The following is a 10,591-nucleotide window of genomic DNA, read 5'->3' as shown; positions in this document are numbered from 1 at the left end:
GGAAGAACGAGGCAATCGTAAAAGTCAGCAGTAATCGGCCGGAGATAATAAAAGGTGACGAGAAATAAGAGGACGAAAGATAAAGAAAGAAGAAGAAGCTGAGAGACCTTTAAAAGCAGCTGATGTGTTTACATATGCCAGGTCGAGTGAGTCGTAAACCTCCCACCACCACCACCAGAGGGCCGGGTCTCGCGCTTGCCATAAGCCTTCCAATGGTACTATAACCTCTTCATAAAACTGTCATCATTCTATCAACGGCCTGTCATCAACGCCCATTTAATGATCATCAAAGGGGGAAGGGGGTGATAGCGAAGCGGTGTTAGAACAAAAAAAGCGGGAAAAGATAAAAAAACAAGGGAAATTATATCAAGACACACGGGACATTAGTGACCGTATATAAAGTTGATGTAGCATCTCTTAAGTCATTTATATTGGCACTTATTACGATGAAGAAACATAGACTATATACTGTGATGGTATGCATGGATGTGAAGTAGTAATAATTCACGAGAAAATCAACATTAACGACAAGGGCGAAAGGGTTCATAATGGCGGCCGAAGAAACAGTTAAGTTATGGTCGTGTTTTCGGTTCCAGATAGTAACGCTTTGATGAGTCACCAAAAAGGGAGCAATATTAAATATATCCATATATACAAAATGAAAATGTAATATATATATATATATATATATATATATATATATATATATATATATATATATATATATATATATATATATATTTATGTATGTGTGTACAAAACCACACTCTATTTATATTTTTCATTTACTAGCGATGACATCAGGCGAGTTGAAGCTTTCAGTTGTCAACCAGCCTTTTCTTAACCAGCTGACCTGATACAATTCAAATTTAAGTATATCGGCTGAGTTTAAAGCAAATATGCGTATTCTCGATTAAGATTTACAAATTCTAAAAAGATAAGAACTCAGAGAGAGAGAGAGAGAGAGAGAGAGAGAGAGAGAGAGAGAGAGAGAGAGAGAGAGAAATTATCCCATGTGCCGCAGATTAAATATTTAACTCAAGCCTTTCATTATACGACATGAGGCTAATATCAACCACTGCGACACCGAGATATCAGGAGGTCTAGCTGTGTTACCTGTAATTTTTCGTGGTAAAATGTTTCGTGTCGCACTCGTATAAGCTATAATCCTACCTTTGGTGGACATACACGGGAGTAGGGGACTTGGTAGAGAGAAGAGGGGTCCTCCATACCCCCCCCCCCCACCCCGTCCCCCCTTTGACCAGACAGAGGAAATAATGGGCATAAAGGTATTGTTTATAATCTGACCAAGAACGCAGCTATGGAACGTCAATAAAATGACAGAGTTTATTTTGTGTTTAACTGTTGATTCCACTCATAGGAATTTTATATAAAGGTTGAATTTAAATTCGTACTAGTCAAATGCAACTCTAAATACGGTCCACTAGTGGGTGGAGGTATGTACGCTTGGGTGTGTGTGTGTATATGATTCTATATTTAGGAAAACTATCATAAAATTTGGATTCTTTTTTAGGCAAGTTGATATGCGTTTACCATTATAGGTTTGCTCTATTTTCAGGATTGTTTTGCTTCTCTGATTTACATCATAAGTTCATAACATTCAAATGAAACTTTATATTCAATTACTTTGTGTATTCTGATATTTGTGGACAGTGTACGTTTGTAATTTTGTATACACAAATATCCATATATTTACAAGCGTTATCTTCTTTGTTTTGTTTGTCCATAGAATATAACAGATTGTATGTTCCATTTCTTTAGAAAAAAAGTATCTAAAGTTACCCTTCTTCCTTTCTCATAAATATATTTGTTGATTACTTAATACACCACTTCATGAATCTAATTCGTTTTGATGCTATTCCTTAGTTTAACAAGTTCATCAAATCGCACATCTGACAGTCCGCCGTATGAAATCTATTTTATTGATATATCAGTTATTCGAAGGGAATGTTAACGATTTGAAAGCTTTCTGACTGATTTGAGTCTTAATGTTTGCTAAGTATCGGTATGGAATGTGAGCGCATCGATTTACAGTATACACAGGCGCATTTGCTTAGCGCACTTCATAATACATTACGTGTGTGTACACACAAAAGAGGAGTAAATGGAAACTGTTTGTGCAGGTCATACACAAGAGTAAGGAAGTCGAGAGGGTAAATATATATAATGAATAGTAAAAGATTGGGATACTTAAAGAAGACTGAAGAAGCAGGAGCAGTAAATCAAGACGTGAAGACATGGGGTACTTAAAAGAGGAAGTTATGTATTGCATAAAAAAAAAGAAAAAAAAAATAAATAAATAAAAAGAAAGAAAGAAAGAAAGAAAGAAAGAAGGAAGGAAGGAAGGAAGGAATGGTTCTGTTCCATTTCTATCCTTTGCTGCGCTTCATTTTCTAATTCTTTGTTCTCCTATCACTTGGGTTGACATCTGGGTCTACTCTATTTTAATATGTCAAAGCATGGAAATGTTTCTAAAATGATAGGAACAATTAACAAAGGAAGATAAAAAAAAAAAAAAAACGAGAATTAGACGATAGGTATGTGTCTATACAAAAGATTTTTTGAACTTATATATGAAAAAAAAAAATCAACAAACAATGTTAACATATTCGTGAGTGCAAGGCCTCGGCAGATCCAAATACAGGAAGTACAGAATTGAACAATATAATAAGTTAAAAAAAAAGAAGAATGTATTGAAGAATGTCTAAAATAACAGTAATTAAATAAGAGAGGGGAGGAAAACCGATTTAAGAAGAAAAGGAACTATGAGAATGAGGTATTAATATGTGCTTAAGATTCAACGTATAATTTACCTCGAAATTTGTAACACAATGTAAAAATATACAGAAACACAATTCATACATGAAAACATTATACTATATATATATATATATATATATATATATATATATATAATATATATATATATATATATATGCACATGGACATATATACATACATGCTAATGGACATATACACATACATGCCCATGGACATATATACATACACACACATACGCATATATATACATATATATATATATATATATATATATATATATATATATATATATATATATATATATATATGTATATACATATATATATATATATATATATATATATATATATATATATATTATATATATATATATATATATATGTATATACATATATATATATATAAACATACATACATACATACATACGAATGTATGGATTTGTGTATTTCATAACCTACCTCATTTCACTTTAAAAGAACGGTATTTTGACAAAACTAAACAGAATATCTAAAGCTAAGAATGGTCTCCTTCAAAAGTACCATTTAATCACAAAGAATCAGCGCTTGTCTTTCTTGTCTCAAGTGATGTGAATTACTCACAGCAACAAATTCTTAAGAGATGGAAATAAAACTGTCTTGAAGAACAATGTTCGAAGACATACATGGTGCAAGAATTATCACTGCAGCACATGCATAAGATTTTCTGTTTTAGTCTCTTATAGATGTCACTCCACTAATAATGATGATGGTGATGATTATGACGATAATAATAATAATAATAATAATAATAATAATAATAATAATAACAATAATAATAATAATAATAATATCTTGTAGATGTCACTCCACTGATAATGATGATGGTGATGATTATGACGATAATAATAATAATAATAATAATAACAACAATAATAATAATAATAATGATAATAATAATAACAACAATAATAATAATAATGATAATAATAATAATAATAATAATAATAATAATAATAATATCTTGTAGATGTCATTCCACTGATAATGATGATGGTGATGATTATGACGATAATAATAATAATAATAATAATGATGATAATAATAATAATAATAATAATAATAATTCTATGACAACTATTACTTAATAACAACAGTAATAACAACAAAGAAAACCAAAACATTAACATCACGTTATTATTTAAAACCAAAATAATGAGGTCCGTCATCCCTGCTACTACTTATACTACTCCGACTATTCCAACCATTAATCTTTTTTTTTGAAAACATCAAGCCACTGCTTCACGAAATTGCTTTAGTTCCCACTATTGTTGCTTTCCTTATCATCATTCTCATTAATCAGTCTCTCATACCAACTTCTTCCTAACAAGCAAAAATAGTCGTTACTTCAAAACCCGAATATCTACAAATTTTATTTACTAATTTATAACAAACCCAAAGAATTTCGTACCTCGCCATCGTCTACATCTGATTCATATAAATCTTCCTTAATATCATTATACCCAAAAGTTATTATCTTTATTATCTTGATAAGCAAGGACCGCGACATCATAAATCAAGTTAATTGCTAGAGTTCGGATCCGGATAAACAAACTGGCTAAAGTTGTCCCGCCATACATCAAGAAGAAGCAACCGTCCTTTTGTCAGGTATGTCACCTGTAATTAACAGGTTGTGAAATACGGCATTGAAAATAATGAAAAGGCTGTCTTAATATATCATATTAACTATTAAATGACTGTCAGCGCTACTTACTCGACAATTTGACGGTCAATTATTCCGCTTTTCGGTTTAATTCTATTTACACTGTGCTGGTCAATGAGGTGTCGTGTCCATGATATACTGGCAAAAAAAAAAAAATATCTTAAAATAATTTCCAATCCTGGGAGAGTTGCGGGAATCAGAACAATTGGACAGGGGAGTTAGCAATAAAACTCATAATTGATCCATATAAAAAATACACGCAAACACATGAATATATATATATATATATATATATATAATATATATATATATATATATATATATATATATATATATACTGTATATATATATATTTATATATAATACGAGAGAGAGAGAGAGAGAGAGAGAGAGAGAGAGAGAGAGGAGAGAGAGAGAGAGAGAGAGAGAGAGAGAGAGAGAGGGAAGGGGGGGGGGGGGGCAGGCTGCAATGAGGCAATTAATTAACTTTGGCTCAGGTGTATCAGTAAGTTTAAAGCCTTCATAAGCGTAAGTCAGTGTTAACAAGCAACATAATCATCTCGCAACTCTCCTACTCACGCTCGTTCTATCACATATATGCATATAATATTATATATATATATATATATATATATATATATATATATATATATATATATATATATACATATATATATACATATATATGTGTGTGTATGTATGTATACATGTATATATATACACATATATATACATATACTGTATATTATATATATATATATATATATGTATATATATATATATATATATATATATATATATATATATATATATATATATATATATATATACAGCATACATATATATATTTTTATATATACATAAGATTACTTTTTGTAATAAATACCGTTTAATTTAAGCTAATCACAGTAAATTCTTTAAACAAACTTTTAATAAATATAAGATCAATGTTTCGGACTGTAAAATGAAAAGGCCAAGTAAAAAAAGATGGGGGGGGGGTGTCCACAGATAAACTTCCATTAGTCAGTATTTGCTAATTGTCAATTAAATTACTTTTCATTTACGTAATGAAACATAATTTTCCATTTATTTCCCACATACGAATTATGAACCTTTCATCACCTGTGTTGTTTGGCCTTAAGCCAAAAAGGGATCGCGGTTTTCAAGCAGCCTGGGGGTGACTGATACATTTGCTGTCTTATAACCCAACCAAAACTAACCCTAAGGCTAAAAACGTTTAAGAAACAAAAGATACGAAAATCCAACCCCTATATCATAAGAAGAATATTACGAGTTATTAGCGAACCTCAGCTCATACGGGAAATGTTTTGACGTGATTACGCCTAATAAAGAATTACGGAAGTTGACTTTCGGGTAATATTCCGAATTTCTAGTGGCATTAATATGGGTCTTTGACTTTCTGTAATTATAGATCACACAAGTCTGACGCAGAATTTGATTATCGAAATTGGCCTTAATCATACACATTACTGTACAATGCAAACATTGACGCTCTTCGTCTTTAAAGAAATTTTCGCATTGCATCTTTGCCGATAAAAGTGTACGAACAATATAACTTTTTTTTTTTTTTTTTTAAATAAGGTAAAAATCAGATCATAAAACTGAACCTGTTTATTCTCGTATTAACAGAAAGAGGCAGTATACATATGTTTAAATTATTTATAGAAAAAATTCCATTCTCTAAAACGATGAATAGTATCACAAGAAATACAAATATTGAGGTTAGCACGATATCTTTATTATTATAATGAATAAATTTTTATTTTTTTTTTAATAAGGTAAAAATCAGATCATAAAACTGAACCTGTTTATTCTCGTAATAACAGAAAGAGGCAGTATTCATAAGCTTAAATAATTTATAGAAAAAAATTCCATTCTCTAAAACGATGAATAGCATCACAAGAAATAAAAATATGGAGGTTAACACGATATCTTTATTATAATGAATAAAGACGATAATTATAGTAAACAATTATCCTTCTCATGATAAGAATACAAACAATATTATTATTAATCATAATAAAAATGACAATGTAACAGAGAAAAAAAAATCCTACAGACATGAAATTTGGTTTGAATTTTTATTTCGAACCAGCTACGTAATTTCGATCCGACACTAATCTTTGTAACAATAGTTTCATTCATAAAAGGAAATATTTCGATATCAACAAATGTCCAATGTTGACACCATCTTTATCCCAGACTTCATCATCAAAACATCATTATTATCATAATAGAAAAAGCTTCAAAATGGTAATCAACTTGCTGAACAGACTTCCAAAATTATATCTCCTTAAAGTAGAGGAAAATACTGAACGGATTATTATGAAATATAAACTATAAACAGAGCAATAAAAGATGAATATATATATATATATATATATATATATATATATATATATATATATATATATATATATATATATATATATATATGTATATATAATATATATATATATATATATATATATATATATATATATATATATATATATATATATATATATATATATATATATATATATATATATTACACAGATGTTTCGATACACAAATAAAGTTGCAATGGTACACATAAAAGAAAATTTTCAGCTTTGGGACCAAAAATATTGAACATGTATAATACTCAACGAAGAATATTTCCCCTTTCTGCAGTATAAGGAATAAAAGACCTCTATGTCTACATATTTCTTCACCAAGCCAATTTTTTTTTTTTTTTTTTTATCTGAAAAGATGAGCGTGGTGATACCATTTTTCTCCTCACGAAATCGTTCCAGATTCTGGTAAAGCTCTATCCAGTTTCACTTGACTTTTATTGGAATTCTGGACACGGGGAAATATTATAAATAACAACAAAATGAATAAGTGGCGAGCATTTACCAATTACCAGATGTAGAAAATAATAGTGGGTCGTAAATAGGATTGAATTTGGAAAACTACCATGTTTAGGAAATTGAAAATTACATAAACAGCATGGAAGTTGAAGTTCAATATCGTGTGAATAAACTTATAATATAAAATGAAAAATTATAAATGAATAATTTTGGAAATAACAAGTGAATGAAAAGAAACAAAAAGAAATTGAAAAATGCTGCTGTCTGTAATAAACAAAAAACGTATGGAATATAGAGAAAAGAATAAAATAATGAATTAAGAATCACCAATGAATAATGGAAAAAAAATGAATTCATAAACTGAAAAGAGCAGAAATTGAAAATCACAAGTAAACAAAATGAAAGAAAATGTATAAAAAAGAAACAACACTAGAAAATAATAACAGGGGGAAGATTGAAAATCGTAGGTTAACTAATTTATAAAATGTATGTAATAATAACAAAGAAAACTTAAAAAATCCATATAACTCCCGCAAAACGTATTTAAAACAGAACGTGAAAATGGTGTAACAAAACAGTGAAAATAACACATCACGCAATATTACCCTTTTGTTTGCGTCATCTAAACCCCAGTTAAACTAACCCTTAATCTCTTCAAATGGTATGGAAAGAGCATTATCTAGGAATCCATGAATAAAATACAAGAAATGCGAAATGTATTTCCCCCTCGCCACTTTGTTTTAAATCAGATTATAAACACATGGCAGAGATTAACGAAGATTTGCATGTTGTTACGGCGAAACCATTTCAAGTTTTGTTAATTCTCTAATATTTTTTACACAAGCACAAGGACTATAATAATAAAAAACACTTTCATGTAAATGTTTGTACACTTGTTCATACTTTCTCATTTAAACAAACACGCACCCACACATACACACATGCATACTGTACACACATATATATATATATATATATATATATATATATATATATATATATATATATATATATATATACATACATATATATATATATATATATATATATATATATATATATATATATATATATATATATATATATATATATATATATATATTAAACAGAGCGAGCCTGTATCAGCAAAATAACGGTATTATAAGGCCGTGATGGCTAGCTGTGAGATAGATTGGTCCCAAACTGTACGACTATAGTCTAACTGTTGATTTTATTACGCATAAAACTATTTTGCTACACAATTAAGATATAATCGGGATATATATTGTGCTTCAAATACTAAAGTTTATAAAGAAACAAACACTCACACAACACACACACACACACACACACACACACACACACATATATATATATATATATATATATACACACACAATATATATATATATATATATATATATATATATATATATATATATATATATATATAAATTTATATATATACGCAATCACACTTAGTACAATAGGAATTATTATAATTGGACTAAAATATGGATGAAGGAGTAGAAGAGTAGGCATACATTCGTGATACTTATATTCTATGAACCAGTTACCATACAATGTCACAGCATTATCGCTTGCAAATATGAAAATGAAAATATCGGAAATATGCATAAAAAAACATTATTACGTAAAAGTAGAGGCTGTTTTATTTTCAGTGAAAATTCGTGTAATAAAATGATTCACTACAATACTTTTAAATACCGTAACATCCTTAATGATGTCATGTTATCTTTTATATTAATTACATAGTTGCCATATGAAACATATTATCACTACTAGCTCAACAGCTCAACTTATGATAGTACTTTTCGTAGTATATAAAAGCACATTCCTAAAAGCATTTCTTTTCGAAAAGACAGAAAAGAACATTACAGTTATGGTATTAATATAAATTCTGTAACAAGAGGAAAATACGATATCTATAAAAAAATAAAAAGTAGATGCAAATTTAAATAGCTTTTTTTTTTTTAAACAGAAAAATATGTTATACATATCCATGACTTGAATTTAACCCTAAAAATATCTAATTCAGTAATATCAAATGGAGCTGTCCAAGATACACGTAACTGCTGCATTATATGCATTAAACATTATCCACACCCGTGCATTACGGGAGGGCAAAGGTCACAACCTACACCTGACCCAAAAATCATAGAGAAATTTGTTGCTCTATTATTTTCGATAGTTAATTTCCATCTCTCTCTTTTAGGGTTAGACCGGAGACCTCTTTTCTTCTATTAAATTCCAAATTGCCGTATGGAGGTGATAAAATCATCAAACTATGACACCAAAAGGGATAAAGATGGTGTAATGGCAAAGAGGGGTGGCAAAGTTCGCCAAGCAGTCTCGGCATTTCAGATTTCACCCAAGAGATGTCACCCCCAACCACGTCAATCTCTCTGCGAATCAGTGAATTGTAACAATAAATTGTTAATATTTGCTTACTTTACTATTTGTCCTTTATTATCGACCTTCATAGGTGGTAAACAACATAATGATACAAATACAATACATGAATGCAGACACACATCGACGGCCCAAAAATACCATCACTATTAGAGACGAGTATATGAAAACTAAAATAATGGATTGCCTGATTTTTAATGCCGTTATAATAACAATTGCCATCGACTACGTTGTATTCCAACTTTCCGAAATTTTCAACACTGATATAGATGGCAGAGTGACCAGCTTCCTCGCCAAGTCATATTTATAACATAACCAAAGATATACCAACTAAAATCACGAGTATTTTTATGTCTAAAAATATCAACGATTAAATGTACCAACACTAGCTCATTATATAATCTCTAATAATATCATGTTCATTTCTAATGCTTTCTTATCAAACTTCTTCCAGTTCAGGAGGCACTAAACTAAACAATTCATCATAATCTAAATAAAATTAGAGTAAATAAATTATCTATAGTGACAAACATATTGATGATAAACAAACATTCAAGCTACATATGAAAAAAAGGGTCCATTACATGAAAAAACATACGGAAATATAATTCATCTACGTCAACATGGACAGCACGAAGTAATAATGGGTATGGAAGTAATGACATCAACATCGGAGATAAATATATAAAAACAAGGCTTGCAACCCGAAATTCTAACCACATACAGCAACATGCCTACGTCTGAATCATACATCCCAAACAAGCCCAGACTACGCTAGTTAAAAAAATAAAATAAAAAGGACAAATGACCTTTTCCGCGACCC

The sequence above is a fragment of the Palaemon carinicauda genome, chromosome 27 (assembly GCF_036898095.1).
Source record: "Palaemon carinicauda isolate YSFRI2023 chromosome 27, ASM3689809v2, whole genome shotgun sequence".
Taxonomy (NCBI): domain Eukaryota; kingdom Metazoa; phylum Arthropoda; class Malacostraca; order Decapoda; family Palaemonidae; genus Palaemon; species Palaemon carinicauda.
The sequence above is the reverse complement of the archived record's forward strand: the minus strand, read 5'-3'. Positions refer to the sequence as shown.